This window comes from Amblyomma americanum, chromosome 1 (assembly GCF_052857255.1).
Source record: "Amblyomma americanum isolate KBUSLIRL-KWMA chromosome 1, ASM5285725v1, whole genome shotgun sequence".
NCBI lineage: Eukaryota > Metazoa > Arthropoda > Arachnida > Ixodida > Ixodidae > Amblyomma > Amblyomma americanum.
Window position 1 is genome coordinate 22,702,527 of NC_135497.1, and position 18,579 is coordinate 22,721,105.

The window sequence follows — 18,579 nt, forward strand, 5'->3', positions numbered from 1 at the left end:
AACCTACACAGTGCTGTGCGCGTGTGTGATTTAATTCCTCTAAAATGAACTAATCACGCGCACAACCTGGACACATTACTTATTGTGTAAATAGTTTGTACATATTACTTCTCCCCCTGTCCTCTATTCCTGTCCCCTCACCTCTTTCATTTCATTTCTCCATTCTGCCTGCTGTCCTTTATTTCCGCTGCCCCAGCTCAGGTGCTTCAGTATCGATGGCAGATGCCGGGGCTAGCAAAAATCTTTTCCTTCCTTTTTACTATTATTTTTAATAAAACCACTACCACCACCACCATTTCCTTACTTTCACTGATGTGATTTCACATTGGCGATCCTTTTCGTTTTACAAAACTTTTTTTGTACCAGAGGTTGAGCCCATGCCACATGCTGTAGGAAGTATCTTTGAAAATTTTATGTTTATATCCCCCCCCCCGCAATTATGCCTTCACGGCGCTGCAGGAAATGTGAATAAATAAAAAAGTAAACTCGGTATCCTTCGTTCTGGACGTTTAGTATTTATTTATTATTTACATATACTGTTGTCTCACAGAGCGAGACAATACAGAAGTAGACACATACAATTATCAGGATACATCAATTATTGAGCAAAGAAAAGAAAAAGAAAACAAACCTGGGCACATAACAGATTGGGTGGAAAAAATTACACACTGATGGCTGCGGACATTTTACAGCGAAAGCTTTACTGGCCACGAACTTGAGATTTCGCCGTGGCGGTACTCTGACGAGGCACATGACGGCACAACGTGCGCCTCAGCGCGAATATTTCTCTCTCTCGCTCCCTAGTCAATACTGCGCATGCGCCACTAGTAGCACCGAGCCACAAGGTTTCCGCCACTGCGCAGCGCCGGGCCTTTTCTCAAAATCTTGAATTTTCAGTTTTCTCTTCTTTCTCTCCCTCCCTTATCTTTTCCTTTACGGCTCGGTTCGGGTGTCCACCGAGATATGTGAGGCGGTTAACGTTCAATATCCTTTCCTCAAAAACCAAACAAAACAAGTGAGCCGACGGCGTTCATAGAGTTCATTGGCGTTGACAACTTCGCAAAGGCCGTTCATATTCACGAAAGTAAAGGCGCACAAGCGGCTCCGTGGGCCAGTGGAGACCTCAATCTCGCTTTCATGTACGTGGCGTTGGTGTCCAACTGCAAACGCCTGCTCTGGTTGCGTTCCGCACACTGGATAGGCAGCAGCCCTCCCTTCCACTCTGGAAGGTGGCATGCAGTTAATGGTTCATCGCGAGGGATCGATCACCAAATGGACGCTGCAGTCTAGCTATTGCTGCAGTGCCGCATGTTAGCCACAACGCTGTCAGCGCTAATGCATTCAGGCCACATCTCTCTCTCTCTCGCCACCGCAAGATGTATCAAAGCACGAATGAGGCGTCCGCATATCCAGGGAGCCAGTTATGCGCCCTTCCTTTCCTCAAAGCCATCCCGTCTGGAACATTGTCAACTGCAACGCCAATGAACACAGTGAACGCCGACATCTTTCGCTTTGTATACACTGTAAAAAAATTCCGTACCTATAACGTACACTATGTACGTTTTAAATACAGAACCACTTCTGCTTTCAATGAAACGTAGGGAATGACCGTATATTCAGTCCAGTATTGAAGGAAACGTCCGTGTTCCTCTGTAGTCGTTGCAGGGAAAAATACTAAACATTCAATTTAAGGGATCAAAACTTAACACGACAGGACGGTTGACCCCATCGACTATGTGTTGCACCAAATGCACTAATAACTTGCTTAAAGGCAGCAAAAACAGAAGATGCTTATGATGTGACGCCACTTTTACACGATGAACTGCTGGCCCGCGGACTATAGGCATCACATGACATCCGATTTTTTATTTGTCTGGTTTACTCTTAGCCAACAATGTCCGCAAACTAGCATGGCGAACGACCGTGAGCATGTCTAATGTGATTAACACAATGAAGAGCCGAGGAAGGGTGATAACGCATTACGTTGCTTCAAGGTTGAGTGATTGGTACAAATTGTGAGCAACGTTAAATAACAAAAGCCTTAATTTGCTATAATGTTAAAAGCTGACTTGATGAAAATATTTTTCGCTACATTGCTAGCCACATGATAGAGTAACATTTAATAAAAATGTTACTACAACATTTGCTTCCTGTGAGAAATGCTGCGTAATGAGGTCAACTGTTAGAAAACATTAAGACACAGACAATGGTTGGACAACTTCTCCAAAGTGAAACTGAACACCAGCTGAAAGTACATTGCAAACATGATGAAAGTGCACAATTTGAAAGCCGAATTTCCATCTGCCATTTGGTAAGGAAATAAACAACTGAGTAAACCAAAAGCATGGGCAAACAAATCTGTGAATGCAGTGCAATGTAGCAGTTACATCTTTGCTACACAACCATTAATCAAAAACACCAACTCCTTTATGGATAACAAAAGCACCGACACAACAACATATTGCTCAATGCAATGTTTAATTTAGTAGGTACCTATTGCCACCCATTCATGCCTGCTCTTCCTGCAGATAAATGAAACGCCACCAAAAAGCAGTGAGCAGCCATAATTGCTGCAGTGACAAGGAGGATGTGCACCATCGATGCTGTTCCCCCATCCTGAGTAGGAAATAATAGCAGTTTTTTCTGGAAATACTCTGAAAGCACGAATTTTCTATCCATCGTTTACTTAGCTTGCACTGACACGACCCATTGTGTACTCGGTACCTTTGACAAACAAGGGGCCAGCCGATAGGCACACAAGACTGTAGAACCTTGCTAACTTGCAAAAAATCAATGCACAGAAAGAAAAAGCTGACAAAAAAATGAGGAATTCCTTATTTGCACTTTTTATACAATACTAAGAATGTGGCTAAGATATGGCATGAACATTGTTTTTTTCTGTTCACTTAGAAACTTTCCAGTCTGTGCTAGTATATTACAGTGATGTAAATAATGAAGCATGCCAGCACTGTACAATATGCTGTAACACTTATGAAATACTCCCCTTCAAGGCTACCGCATGCCTCTTACATGCGGTAAAGTTTAAATCTGCCAAACTAGCTAGTCTGCAAGATGAGACGCCAAGCCTCTGACATCTGGCGATGTGTACCTCCCATGTAATTAGAGTGATTGGAGATGCTCCTTTTTGATGGCATTTCAGTTGCTGGATGTGGAAGGACCAGATATGAAGGGCAACAACTAGACACCAACTTTTTAAGCAACATCACAATAAGCAATGTGCCTTAGCTTTCCTTCTGTCCAAAAAGGAGTTTCATTTTCTATGTTCTGTGCACACACAACTGCTTGCATGTGCACATTTTGGCTTGTTGGGAGGTGCTTTCCTCTGTTAAACTACAGTTTTAACTCTGGCCTCAGTCTTCTGCGCCTTCTTAATTTTTTGCTAGCGTTCACCTTAAGTCGCGTACAAACTCACGCAGATCTCCACTTTTCTACGTTTCCAGCTGTCACATCTTCTCTGCCTTCGTCATGTCCACCACTGCATCCAATGCCTTCTAGTCTGCTGTGTATAATCATTTTAATTATTCTGCCTACACATGTATTTATGTTAGTTGCTTTCCTCTCTTCGATGCCAATTGGCCCTGAGAGTAAATAAGTGAAATGGTAGTCTAATCTAGGTCTGAGCAATCACGCATTATGTTGAGTTTATTTTACCACGTTGGCCAGTAGAGAGTGGAAGGAAAAAAAGCTGCTAAGTGGAGCTCGACATGCCTCTCGACCCCTACACTGGAAAGCAGCAGACACCAAGGCATACGTAATCACTAACGACAACAGAACATGACAAGTGTGAAGTAATTCAGTAACGTTCGTCGCATTTACCACAGTGCATACTCGCTGCTCAGTAATTTATTACCTCATTAGACATTCTTCAAAGAGAGTGTACAATTATGTGTTTTGTTTGAACATGGCACCACAGTACAATGACAATCATTAACCTTGTGCCAACACAACATAAAATAAACTTCTGCCCAGTAAATGCATTGCTTACAGTGCCACCACGGCACCTGTTTAGAAAATAAGCTCAAAATATTAGTGAATTAAATTTGAGCAGACGGTAATTCCCCTACCCCCTCCCTAAAAAAATGAAAAAGGGTGCTCTTCCGACGGTACGTTTGTACGCTGTAATATTTGCGAGTCCAACTACGTGTGAAATTCAGATATAGATAATTAACGCCAAAGCATTCGGTTGAATGCGAGGCGCCAGGGCGCGGGCAAACAGTAATCGTCTTCAGGTATCCACTGGTGCCACGCCCTGAGGGCCACTGCTCGGCGAATACCATTCATGGCCACGTTCACATCCAACAAGCTTGTCACAAACATCACACAGGTGATGATGCAGCAGCAGTTCATCATTGCTGTTGGCCAGTGCTGAATTTTTTGGCGTGGTAAACGGAATCATCCACCGAAACGCGCGTCGACTGTTACTCGCCAGATTCTTGCAGTCCCACGAGGGAGAGCAGCTTTTCCGTCGGCTTCAAGTCTCCTCTTTCGTGCAGGGCCACTGGCATTGTAACGCACATTCTGCATGATCGTTTTACTACGCACCGATGCCGCACGGGACAGCGAGCTGTTGTATGTACACTCCAATGCAGCGTTCCGGCCACACACATACACACACACACATACTAAAGACACGCAACGCGCAGGACGCACGCAGCGAACACGGAAGAACAAAAACCCATTCCATAGCGCTTGTTCATTCAACTCCACACTGCGCTAACTGCGCACATGTTTCCGACTGCGGGCTCGGCTAGCGCTTCGACTTCGCCATGGCTAGTCATGGCCAAGCTGCGCTGCCGCTGGTGGTAATAACGTTCATGCAACGAAAAGAAAAAACAATATATCAAACGATTCAGGTTGTCAGCTAAAAAAGCTACCGTAAAATTAAATACATCTGATATGTTTTTGCCGTTGTGCGCCTTTGCGACAACAGCGACGTGAGCTTGAGCGCGAATACGCGAATGGCGCTATGAATTTCCCGTGTTGCTCCGTAAATTGCAAATGGCGCGGCTGCGCCGCTAACTTTTAGACATGCTTGCAGAGGTAGTGGTAGTCGGTGCGAACAGTTGGAAGTTCAGTCGACTGGAATTGCTCAAGGAAAGTCAGCGGCACTGCATTTTTATTGTTTCTGTGCATTGCGAGTGACTTTGGCGGCAGCCACTCGGCAACGTCTCCGGTTTGGCGAACTTGTGAGAAGGTGAGCCTTTTGTTCTCAAATTTTGAAAGCGGTTTTTTGTTTGTATTGTCACCCTGCGTCTCGTCGCATGTTATGTTCACGATAACATCAGTACAACGTGCATGCGCTTTCTGTCTCTATTTAGAGTAATATTGGTCGATCAGCGTAAACTTTTGGATTCAATTAAGCACGAACTGTCCATGTTGGTACTGCGTGTCGAATGTTTTTTGAGATGATTCTGAGCGGGAGATGGTGTTCTGATAATTTGTGTACTACCAGATATAGTCTAGACATTTGAAACCATTTATCACACTGAAACAAAGTTGGAAAACTGTTTTGTGTTCATGCATCTGCTGTCCTTAAACTTGACTTTTCGGCAATCATTCGCATGGCTCCTTTGGATCTGGAAAATTGACTACTGTTGCCAGGGGTGCCTGGTAGCAGAGCTCCTGGGGACGCCCAGAGGGTCATTTGTTTGTCCAAGTGCCCAGTACCAAAGGTACCATTCCTGACATTTTTTCCCAGTCCGTTAACCTCATATTCCTTGCAAAGATTACAGTATGTAATCAGGTAGTAAAAAAATTGGTAACTTCTGCATATTTCAGAACAGTTCAGAGAAATGCACATGCAGCATCAGTATTCTCTCGGTGGAATTTCTGAGACCTGGATTCATTTCTTCTAGGACTGTGGTAAGCAGTAGGTCAACTGTACATAAATTTATTTTCCTCTGGTGCAAAGTAAAGAGTGCAAACGTCATAAGACAAGTCTCTAGTCTGTTTCATTCTCACTGCATTTGGCCAAAGCATAGTATGAAATGCTGTATGTTTTATGCCCTAGTTTCCTTTACATTGAGCAGTAGATATTGACAGTAAATAGCAAGGCAACTCCACTCGCTGACGGTTTTGCCTTCGGCAGCAAAACAGGGAATACCTTACCCCATGTGTTATCTCGACAGACTGAAAACTGCGATGGACAGCTGCGTCCACAGCTGCTATCACCACCTAAGTGCATGCGCTCGTAAGACACATAATAACTCTGGATTGCCATTAACATAGCCTTGCTCATTGCAGTTGCCGATAAACACCTCATAAGTGGTACTATTATGCACTCTTTTCTTTGGCACTATGTATGAGCTTCTGTTTTCGCGCTTTCTAGAAATAATGCATGCAGTTTTGAACTGCGAAAAGAGAATTTACGTTTAACTAGATTGTCATGTCAGTATGTTACAGCCAAATTGTACATTGATGTAAGTGCTGGTGGTTTCTTTTCATTATTTTAGGAGAATGTTATAATTTTACCTATAGCAAATAATAGCCCTCACTAATTAGCTGATTTTGTCATGTCCAGTATTCTGATATGCTAAGCCACCAAAGCATGATTCAGAATGTTGTCAGAGCTAAAGGCACTGAGTCTTTCGTGTCAGTAAAAAATGTGCTTTATACCCCTGTCACATGGCATTCCTCGAAGGCCTTTCCAGCAAAGGCACCATTTTTCACCAAAGGAGTGAAAGCTTAAAGGAGCAGCGATGCAGCTACACGGTGCAGCCCAAAGGTGAAAGTCGTTCAGGCTTAGCACCCGCTGCTATACTCGAGGTGGCTGAAGTGAGTGTTCTAAAATTAAAGTGGTGTATTCTGTTCATTCGTTGAGCTTTGACAATTTTTTATTCTGATTGCTTCCTTAAAAGTACTGCAACAGCTACTCTCATCAGCAGGAGCAGGCTTTGTACGTGTATTGCCTTGGCCTCCATGGGCGCTCGGTGTTGCCGCAACACTTTCACTGTCTTGAAATTTGAACATAAAACATAAACACCCGTACAAAAACCAAAGCCAGACGCACCTTTCGTATTTGAAAAAAATGTTTTCAAACATTATTAGCTTATGTATTTTTTTTATTGCTTTTACTTTTTGACTTTAGATGGTACTGCGATCACAGCTTCTCGAATGCCGCGTCTTCGGGCTCCGAAGGTCTCGGTTGATTGCCTTCGCCTCCAAGGCCCTTAGCAACAAAGGCGCAACATTTGTACCGGGTAGCTGCACTCCTTACGCCTTTGGATATGATTCTCAAAGGCCTTTGCGGTGCCCGTGTGACAGGGGTATTAGTGTGGTATGGCTGCTTGAACACCTGTCCCTGGTATCTCACAAACTGAATAAGGAAGGGAAAAGCCTCAGGGTGCTTGCCGACGTTTCGACAAGAGGACTTGTCTTTGTCTGGCAAAGTGTTCATCATTGGTGGGGTTTAAATAAGGTTTTCACTTCGAGGCGAAAGGCCTGTTGTGTGGTACGAGGGTGCGATATGGGAAGGGCGTTACGATGGGGAGCATGAACCTTGACCAGGCATGATAGCTGCTAAAGAAGATTAACCGGTTGACCTGCAAAACTGTGAAAACAAAAAAGCCCAATTCAGTAGAAACGAATCTCGGGGTATGGAGTGTGGATAGTGGGCTTGAATGGCTTTATGTCCAGCCACAACAGGTGGCTTGGTATGGCTGGCTGCCTTTCCTGAAAAACTAGGATAAAGGAATTAAGGAGCATGGCAGAATAAAATACCAGGGGGGGGTGAGGGGGGCAAAATAATTTCAAGTAAAAAGAGAAAATGAGGGCAGATTCGGAGAAAAGGCAAAAAGAAGGGGGAGGGGGAGGAGTATGGCAGCCAAGGTTCCGAGAAGTGATGTCAGGAGGTGCAGGGCGTAAGGTTAAAGTATAACGATAAATTAAAGAAAGCAGGAAAGGAGGGGGAAAATTTGGGTTGGGAAACCTCTGACCATGTGCAAGGCCTTTTCAAATAATTATGCCAATTCCGGAATGTACAGAGCTGGCCACATTTAGTGCAAACATGTGAGCGCATGGCCGCACTCTTTAGAGGTCCACTGTGTGCGGCGCAGCCACTCATCGCTGCAAAATGGCGCAAGAGGAGATGCACCTGGATGTGGTGCTTCGTGTCATGTTACACTTCGATGTGTGGCAATGTCAGACACAGTGGCCCAAAGAGCACAGCCATGTGCTCGCATGTTCGCACTAAGAGTGGACAACCCTGTACTTGATTCTAAATTTCCTCTGTATATGTTGACCCCAGACGAAAACAAGTTGTCTTGTCGAAACTGCAAGCACCCTGAGATTTTTCCTTCCCTTGTTCTCTTTTTGAGTGTCAAGAAACCATCTGCCTACTCTCTCTGTACCATGCACTCCACATCTTGTACGGTTATCTTTGTATGTATACACCAGTGATAAATCATGAAGGAAATCAAGGGATTTGTATTTGTATTGCTTAACACTTACTTTAAAGCTATATCATGAGGGTATAGTTGAAAATGTGCTACGGGGGCTTGGTTGTGTGTCGTGACTGGTTTCTCTTTATCAGGGCTACTTGACAGCCACCATGAAACGCAGGCTTTTGAAAAGTCGTTCCTCATATAAAAGAGCGTTTCCACTGTTACAATGGAAATGTTATTTGCTAAAAACTTCAATCATTGCAGATCAGGGATTGATATTTTTCAAATAACTAACCTGAAGTTCAAAACCTGCAGAAGGAACTATGTAACTTTTTTCCTGCCTTAAAAACCCAGTACTTATTTGCCAGTTTCAGCAAGCAGAGGTCTGTTTCATGGCACATACTTTCCACTACCTTGCATGAAAATTGTGCAGTACAGGCCCACCATAAAACTAGGGGCATAGTATACTGCTTGTATGCAACTACTTTGGCGTTAGACCATGCATAGCATGGTCTTAAAGGTATTCTTTTCATTTGCAACTGGTTCATAAAAGGCCTATTCTGGCAAAAGGCATTTAGCAAAATTATCTTCCTCTGAATGCTTCTAAGGATAACTTTAGTTCATTCAGGATAATATATATTGACAATATCTCTTAAAGGCATGATTGTCCATATTAGCTCTTGTTACCTCACAGTATTTAGTTTTGTGCCTCCAGCATCACTGACTTGCATCATATGTTAAATTGAGTAGTAAAAAGCTCGCTGTTAGTTTAAACCACAACTCATGATGGGGCTGTGCACTTTTTGTTGTGTTACATGAAATATACTTATGTATGAAACAATTTCTTTCAGCTGCACCTCACGTGATTCAAATTCCATCAGAAGAAAGGCTGCAACACAACATTTTTCACTATCTGTTGCTTTCCCAGCATATAACATGCCATAACAGCACATAGCAGGTAAGATGTGAACAAAAACAGTGCATGTATATGTTCCACACATGCATTTTGTGTACTATCAACACTATGATATGATTAACTATGTCATGTAAGAGAGAGCACACAAATCATTTTTTGTATATATTGCAGCATGGTTATTTCAAGTTTTAAACTGGCCATTGAAACGACCCATTGTATCACCGCTGGTTACCCGATGGCACTGGGGATCGAACTCCACACCTACCGCTTGCGAGGCAGATGCTCGGACCACTAGGCCACTCCTGCGGTCCCCCCACGGATGTTGCTTACACCAGGCGCTGTTAAAGCCCCGGTATGTATGTTAAATGCATTTTAGAAAACCATTCACTTCCAAAGTACCATTTCATCTTTATAGCAAAACCACAGTTCGCCTAGCTAGACAAACCTGCTGCATACAAGCCAGCAGAAGGGTTGCACATACATGCTTCGTTAGGAAAACATAAAAATCAAGCAGAGCCTGCCCTTCATGGTGCATTATACCCTGATTTTGAGCAATGATCAAGATAGGCAGATGGTCATTTCATTGAACACTTGCATGATACATTCGTAGAATCGAAAAGACAAGTACTATTGCAAAATCTTCAAACAGTGTTTATTCTCAGAGAAAACATATCATGAAAAAAGTGTTGGATTAGTTATGGTGCACCTTGTGTGGGGAAAGGGGCTCCCACTTTGTGAAAGGCTTAATTTTGGAATAACGACAGCGTTTAAGCTAGTTGGGTTACCATGTTTAGATAGTGGATGTGCTCAAGAAGACACTGGAAGTAAGCGCACTGTGTGGAAATCTCTTTCTGTATCCTTGTCTTTTCGAGCGCTTTCACGATCTAAACTTAATTTTGCAAGAGAGCAAGGAAAACAAATATTTAAATTCTGATAATTAAGGATAAAAGATCATGTTTCATTGTGTTGCTTAAAGTGTACATTGTATCACTATTGCTGTATTGCAGCACTTCTGTCGTGGCCTTGCATTGCAGCCTCTTGACTTTTGTTTATATAATAGGCAGTCCTTTTTTTCATTCGATTGCAACACTTTAGGAGTTACTACAGAGTTGCGTGGTAGCGAACTCTCAGATTAACGGTTTGCATTATTACGCCCGCATAACTTGCTAAGTGTTTCACTGCAGTCTTGTTACTAGAACAGCCTCTTGAAAGTATTCAGCCTGGTGGTCATTGAGGGTTACTGTTCACATATCAAAATGCCGGATCAGCTGTATACTCTTTACAGCTACCAGAACTATGGTACATTTCATGACATGCTGGCTGAAGAGTGCTGGAGCACCAGACTGGGGATTTGGATGAAACAATTTTCAAATGTGTGCTCGGTATCACGCTGTTTTGTTCCAGTTGTGGAGAGGTTTTCTTTTCATATTTGTTCTGTCAAACATTTAAATTTTGGGCAATATGTTGTTGCCTTTATCTTGTGTTCTCTTTGTTGTTGAGGTTTAGTATTGTTGGCACAAGCACTCCACTCTATTACTTTTGAGTATAATTTAAAATTTGTAGGGCACGTCATGAAGAATAATACTTCTACTTGAATAATCTGCATGTGTTTATGTTCTTATTGTTGATATAAAAACTTAGTTGAGACAGCTTGTATTTTAGCTCTGGCTAGAATTTTCAGGAGAGCCTCAGTAACATAATCCCATGACCAACACAGACTTGGTATTATTGTTTGTGCAATGAAAAACAGTTTTAAAATAGTTATTAACAGCTGTCAGTGTAGGACTGGCCTAAAATGTTTTGTGCTCTATGTAGCTCTTCTCTGAGGCAGGATTAATTCATCTGCACCTGCAGCCTGATACCGCCAAGATACCAATTCTTGGGTGAACTTATGATTTTTTTTCACTGAGCAAACTTGCATCATCTTGAAGCATGGAACTTGAGCTTATTCTTAACAGCTCTAGTGTAGCGAATTTCATTATCCTCATTGCTTAGTTTACATTCACCTCAGGACAATGGCCTTTTCCAGTTTAATTATCTGTGTCTTGCACCAGCTACATGCCACACTATCAGAAATCACCTAATCTTATCTAGTGAGCTTATAATCAGCTATCTCCTGCTATATTTTCCTTAGGGTGAAATTCATTTTGTTGCGATACAATGCACAAGCTGTTTCCTGGCGTGGTGCTCAGCTTATCTGGAATGAAATGCTTGGGAAATGGGTCTCTGATTTCACCTTGAGTAGACGAAATTAACTTGTGCTAAGGCACTCTTTGGCCACAGATGCCCTTGTGCCATTAAAATCCATCAAATTCATTATGTTGCCCTAAGATACCATTGGTGATTCATTCTCTGCATTGTATGCCCTGGCCAGATCCATTTTCTTCTTTTAATTTCTGCCAGAATATTAACAACTTCCTTGTTCATCCCTGTTATGGTTTCACTTGGTCAGTTTTTCTATTAATAATTATAATCACTTTATTGAAAACATATTTTGGGCTAAATGGCATCAAGTTTGCCACTCTGCATAATGATATATATGTTTGGTCTTGTATGTCTTTACTTGTGTGGTAATGTTTATTTTGTGCTCACTGTCTAAACAACCTTATTTGCCTATGATATCCTAAGCCCTTCTATACCTATTTTCCTTCCCCCTGGCTCTTTTTCTTTTCAGTCATTCCTCCTCTTTCCTTTACACCGGCCATTGGTCACAAGGCTGCTGTGGGAACGACAGTCAGCACTGGGCCCTTTTTTGTTCATGGAACCTGCACTGCTACTATTAGCACATAGTACGTTATCAGTATTTTTGTGATACTGCATTTATTGTTATTTATGAAGTAGTTGGCTAAGGCAATGGTAGCAGTGTTGGATATTGCAATATATTAAGCATATATCTCACTTGCAATATATCAGTGTGTTCACTATTACACTACCCTCTATTTCTTTCAGTTCAGTTATTTGGCTATAGATATATTGTGCTGCTTTCCTAGTTTAGTCCACTCAAACTAAAACTTTGCTCTTTGTGTCACAGGTAGAATCTACAATGATTGCTGCTCTGTGTCTTGTAAGCAGGAGGCAGTGTTCAATGGAGCCATGAACTTTCCTTGGAATTGAAAAGCCTTTGCCGTATTATGCGCTGAACCACGAGTGTGAAGAGGAAAATGTCATGCCTTGGATTTCTGCAGAGGTGAGCCATTGCGGTGAATCCACCAGCGCGAAAGACAGGGATGAGAAAGGAGACAAGACAGGTGCTGACTCGCGACTATAGTTTATTGGCGTGAACAGGGAATATATAAAAAGCCAAGCAATACCATAAACCATGTAGTTACAGATAAGCATACAGGACAACACGAGTCAAAAATCGCCCTCAACATTTCCCTGATCGAGGTAGTCCAACTCATTGTGTGTTAACACAATAGACAAAACAAATTCTTCACGGAGTCATAAGATGTGTCTAGCCTCGATAATCTCCCATTTAATCTCTCTGAATTTACTGCCAAAATGCGTGTTGCCAAAAGGAAAGGGTAGCAGACTTCACATCCCGTGCAGTGTACAGCAGAGTTACCCCAACCACCTAGCCAAGCCCCTACCCTCTTGTGTTCCTGTAGTCTTACATTCATACACCTTCCAGTTGCACCTACGTAAACCAGACTACAAGATAATAATATTTGATACCACATTCATTTTACAAGGTACATATACATTTCACTCTACACGTGTACTTTTCTCGAGCCACATTCACAGAATTATTCTTAAAATTTTACATGCTTTAGACAACGTATTAGGGGCCGAGAAAGCCACTTTTACATCATACCTTCTGGCCACATTTTTCAAATTTTGCGACAATTCATGCACATACGGTAACACAACTGGTCTTTTGGCATCTCGCTGGCTGGCCCCAGCCAGATTGTGCCGGTCGCCGCAAAACTGTCTCAGCTTCTTTAACAATTTATCATATGCTCTTGCAGTAACAAGGTTTGGAAATCCTGCGTTCGTTAACCTTAAAATCTGCTCTTGGAAACTAGTCGTCATGCTGTGAAAGCATAATTTCATCAATTCTGAGCCCGCGCTAGAAAGTGCAATGCTATCTTTCACTAGCTTGGAGTGGTCGACATGTAGCCAGGTAGCAGCTTAACACTCGCCAGCACACATGAAGTGTGCTGAACATCAAGGTAAAGTCCAGAAACCACAGCTCTTTTTCTTGGGACATTTGCTCCAAGGTAAACCTGAGATAAAGGCCTTGCTCCTTAAACAACTTGAGAAGATGTACAGGTCCCGAACTATCACAACCTTTATAAAAGACCAGAAAATCATCAACATAGCAAAAGATTTTTCCCCCAGCCCATGCACATTCTAGACAATTATTCTATCCACCCTACTCAAGAAAATATTGCTTAGCACAAGGTCAACCTTTGAACCACTACATATTCGAGACTTTAGAACACATACCGCACTGCACTACTCTACAAACATGCTGTTCAAATAAATGCTATTCAATAACATGCTCTTCAGATAAATTTCAGAAAAGGATTCATGCAAAATTATCTCTGGTTATTTGCAAAAGCATCTGTCTACTTCGCATCTTGAAGATCCATTTCTTGTACTCAATTCGCAGTGTGGTTGAGTATCTTAAGAATGACAATCCAGCGGATTGTCTTGCGATTAGTGTCGATGTAGAACTATTTTATTCTATCCCGTATGAAGATCTTGTGAAAAGCTTATGAATGTGTATATCGGAGCACAACGATGAGCTCGTGTTTAGGAATGGGTGTGTAACATAAGTCTTTTTTGGCACTTGCCTCCTTTTATTTGAAGTGAAGAGCATGTTTGTGGAGTATGGCAGTGCGGCATATGTTCAAAAGTCTGCTAAATGTATCGATTCGAAGGTTGCCCCTGTGCTAAGCAATATTCTCTTAAGCAGGGTGGAAGGAATGATTGCCAAGAAATTGCATGGGCTGGGGGAAATCTTTCGCTACGTCTATGATTTTCTGGTCTTTTACAAAGGTTGTGATAGTGTGGGACCTGTACATATTGTGAACTTGTTTAAGGAGCAAGGCCTTTGTCTTAAGTTTACCTTGGAGAAAATGTCCCAACAAAAAGAGCTGCGGTTTCTGAACCTTACCTTGATGTCCTGCACACGCCATGTGTGCTAGCGATATTCACCCAGGAGTGTTAAGCAGCTACTTGACTGTTGGTCGAACGATTCTAAGCTAGTGAAAGATAGCATTGCGTCGTCAAGTCTAGGCTCGGTGTTGGTGAAGCCATGCTTTTACAGCGTGACAACTGGTTTCCAAGAGAAGATTTTAAGGCTAATGAAAGCATGATTTCCCAACCATGCTATTGCAGAAGCGTGCGATAAATTGTTAAAGCTGAGCATATAAGATTGGGCAAGTTGGTCTGACATGCTAAAGATAAGAATGGCGCAGCATCATGTAACGAGGACAACAGGAGAGCACACCCACGCACAAGTGCCATCCTTGGAGCGGATGCAGAATCTAAGAGCGTGTACTTGACATTCAGCGTTGGCAGCCAAGGATCGGGCTCGTTCAATCTTTAGCGTTCAAATCCGTGTTTCCTCGTTTCCTTGACTGTCAACGCTGAATGTCAAGCACGCGCTCTTGGATTTTGTATCTGCTCCAGGGTTGGCACTTGTGTGTGGGTGTGCTGTCCTGCTTTCCTCGTTACTTGATGCTGTGCCATTCTTCCCTTTAACATGTTAAAAGCTGAAACCCCTTCGCAGGGACTGGCATGATCAGGCTGGGGCCAGCCAGTGAGATGCCAAAAGACTGACTGTGTTGTTGCAGATTGTTGCAAAATTTGAAAACTGTGGCCAGAAGGTATGACGTAAAAATGGTGTGTTCGGCCCCTAATAAGTGGTCTACAATCTGTAAAATTGTTAATAATTTTGTGAATTTCGTTAGGGAAAAGCACATGTGTCGAGTGAAACGTGGCAACATATATGTGCCTTGCAACCATTGCATGCATTGCATACCATTATCATGTGGTTGGGTTTATGTTGGTGAAACTGGAATGTGTATCAATGTAAGACTACAGGAGCATGAGAGGTATTTGGATATTGGTAGGGGTTGTAACTTCTCTGCATATTACAAGGGATGTGAAGGCTGCTAGCCATTCCTTTCGGCAACACGCATTTTGGCACTACGTTCACAGCAGATTAACCAGAAAATTATCGAGGCTAGACACATCTTATGACTCGGTGACGAATGTGTGAGTGTGCTGCCCATAGCGTTAACATGCAGCGGGTTGGACTGTCTAGATGAGAGGAATGTTAAGGGCAATCTTTTACTTACGTTGTGATGTAGCTTATGTGTAATTGTGTAGTTCGTGGCGTGTGGCTTTTCTGTATATACTCTGTTCACTTCAATAAACTTCAGTTGCGAGTCAGTGCCTGTTTTGTTTCTTTTCTCGTCCCTGTCTCGTGCTGATAGATTCAAGTACTTGTAGAGTAGATTCACTGAATTGTGTACTTGCAGAGGCTTGTGAAAAAACGAGAGGAATTTTCTTTCCTTTATGCGGAATGGAAGGTTGAAATTTTTTTACTTAAATGTTTGCAGCATTAAATTCTATTCGGAAAGGTAAAACCCACTTTATTGTACATTTTGTGTGCAATGGTGCCGGTGGCTGCATGCAACTGAAAACATTCGTCCAGGTTATCTAGCTAGCGTCCTTCTTCCTTGTGCCACATTTTCTGAAATAATATTTTGTCAGATTTATTTCAATCAGAATTTCTAAGAAAATATTGGTGATCACATAATTTGGTGATCACATATGACATAATTCAAAGCGTGATCATTGGTATTTTTTAGTCTGGGGCAGTACAATGAGAAGTACATAGTATATAGTAAAATTAAATATGACCAGTCTAACATAAACAAAACTACTTTTTTTTTAAAGGAAAATTTTGCTACCGAAGTGCTGGAGTGACATGCCATTATGAAGACGTGGACAGTGTGCTGTATTCATGATGGCACGAGAACTTGCGTACAGTGCTTCAGGTAACTGGTGAGTACCTTGGTGCTGTGCTTCTGCTAATGTAGCTAAATTATGTTTTTAATCTAAGAGCGTATCTGAAAACTTAAGCAAAAATTGAGTAGTATTTAGATATTCTTGCACCAGATACCACTGTGAGAATTAGTTATTAATGATGTGTCTCACATGTACCCTTGTCTGCTGAATATAGTAAGCATGGCTTTCGAGCTGAGTGCCTCCGACGTATGAAAAAAAAATGGCCACTGGGCTGCTCCACAACGCGTGGAGCAGCCCAGTGTAGCACATTCAGGCTTCATGGAGTGGAGAATGAAGGCAGTAAATAATTTAAGAGTAGAAAACACAGCACAAACCACAGGACCAGGAAACTGACAGGACACACCGACCCTGATGACACTCTTTGCATGAAGGGTGTTATAAAGTTGCCTGTCATGTAGAGCAAGATGGAGGTCGCACAGGACGGGTGTTAAATATGAGTTGATGCAGACACCTGTCATTACGTAGTACTCACTGTAGAACTCGAGCAAGAAGCAAAGGTAACAGCTGAGCATGGCCACTCTTGTGCTTTCCTCCGCAAGCAATCTAGAATTGCACTTAGAAATCTTTTATGCTTTCTCTTGACATATACATCATTGCTGCATGTGGCGAGGAAAAGTACATACCCTTGATGTCAAATGACAGTGAACTCACAGGGCTGGTAACAGCTCACTGAGGTGTTGTGGTATATCTACAGGGCACCTCATGAGAACAAAGATCCCTTGAAGGAATTCTCTCAAAGTTTGTTGCCACATGGACCTCTTCGTAATCAATGACTCTAAAAGGCAAGCCTTCCCTTTAGTGTCACAAAAAAAGGCCTAGGACATGGGTCTTTTTGCTTCTCCATTAGTGCCAAAATGTTTGCTAGCGAGGTCTTTCGCAGATATATAATTATTTCACAAAATGTCAAGAAGGAGACTGAAGCTGCACCAAGCAGTACCAGGAAAAAACTTATCACAGCTGTTCAAAAAGCAGAAAGACTCATGCCTTCATCCTTATTTTGCATCAGACACATGAGGACACTTCGTCTTTCTGGGTCATCATTTTAAAAAGGTTCACATGGCAACGGCCTTTGGTTAAATTTCTGCCAAGAGCCCTTTTTTTGAAACTTGAGCATCCGTTCCTTGTGAGGCACACTGCAGAGATTTTGGAATGCCATAATAAAAAGCGTCATAATCTGCCGCAACGGGCATGCCCGGGGACTTTCACTTCGTCTTGTCTTGCCTATAACAAATTGGATGGACGATAAATTCGGCAAGCGTCTCCCACCTTTTTCAGATGTTACCAATGTTCCTTGCTCGCTAAGTTGTGCATTTAGTACTATGTACAGAAAGGCATCTGCATTGAATTGCATCTGGCCCCCATCCTGAGCTGCTTTCTATTTGCACAAAATGATAAGCAACTGTAAAGACTTTCATGCGCACAGTGCCGCCCGGGAAAGCGCATTTTGTCTGCTTCTTTCTGGACCTGTGGTTTTTACTGTTTACTGTTATGAGAAATGAATTTTGGGCAATAAATTATAACGGGTTGGTTCTGGGTGAATGGCTTTTGAAAGCTTCTACGAAAGCCGATTGTTCAATAGCGGATGGTTGAAATGTATTTGTGAAATTTATATTTGGTGTTGTGTGACCACTAAATGAGGATTTTTTTATGCTTTTCAGATGGATCCGACAGCAATGTGCAGATGTACAATGTGTGTAGTTTGCCATGAAAATAAAACGTATGTACTTGTACTCACCCAAACACTTACCACTCTTTCATTCTAAGCTGCATTCTTTGTACGTATGCACTACATAATATGCGTAAAGGAAAGCCTTGTACATAATACTTATTTCTTCGGCACCTGGACGGCTATATCTGCAGTGAACATTGCGGGCAGAAGCTATACGAAGACGCATGTTCATGTACTACAGAAAGTACATAATTACAATACAGATAATTTCCGCTCTAGATGAAATGACTTCCGAGTAAACGGAGGACGTATGCATACACATTGCGGAAACTTCAGTAAGAACAAAACATAAGCATTCGTTGTGAAAAAACGATTTAGGTCTCGTGCATAGCATGGCGTAACTTTCCGTTACCAAGAATGTGACAGTCGTCATACGGAGTCTCTGTTTCTGACATTTAGTCCGTACCTCATGTTGCGGAAAACCCTCCGGCAACGCATTACCAGCGGGTTTCTCTGTACTGCGGAGCATTTTTTTTTACAGTGTA

At 42.3% G+C, this 18,579-nt stretch overlaps 1 long non-coding RNA gene across 1 annotated transcript; it reads left to right on the plus strand.

Moving 5' to 3' along the window:
* Positions 1-503: 503 nt before the first annotated feature.
* On the plus strand, positions 504-18,231 carry LOC144111023 (uncharacterized). The gene is made up of 8 exons (XR_013309969.1): positions 504-5,215; positions 5,623-5,693; positions 9,254-9,360; positions 9,490-9,670; positions 11,993-12,107; positions 12,350-12,505; positions 16,234-16,341; positions 18,024-18,231. It is a non-coding gene; the product is annotated as an uncharacterized LOC144111023 (long non-coding RNA).
* Positions 18,232-18,579: the final 348 nt, after the last annotated feature.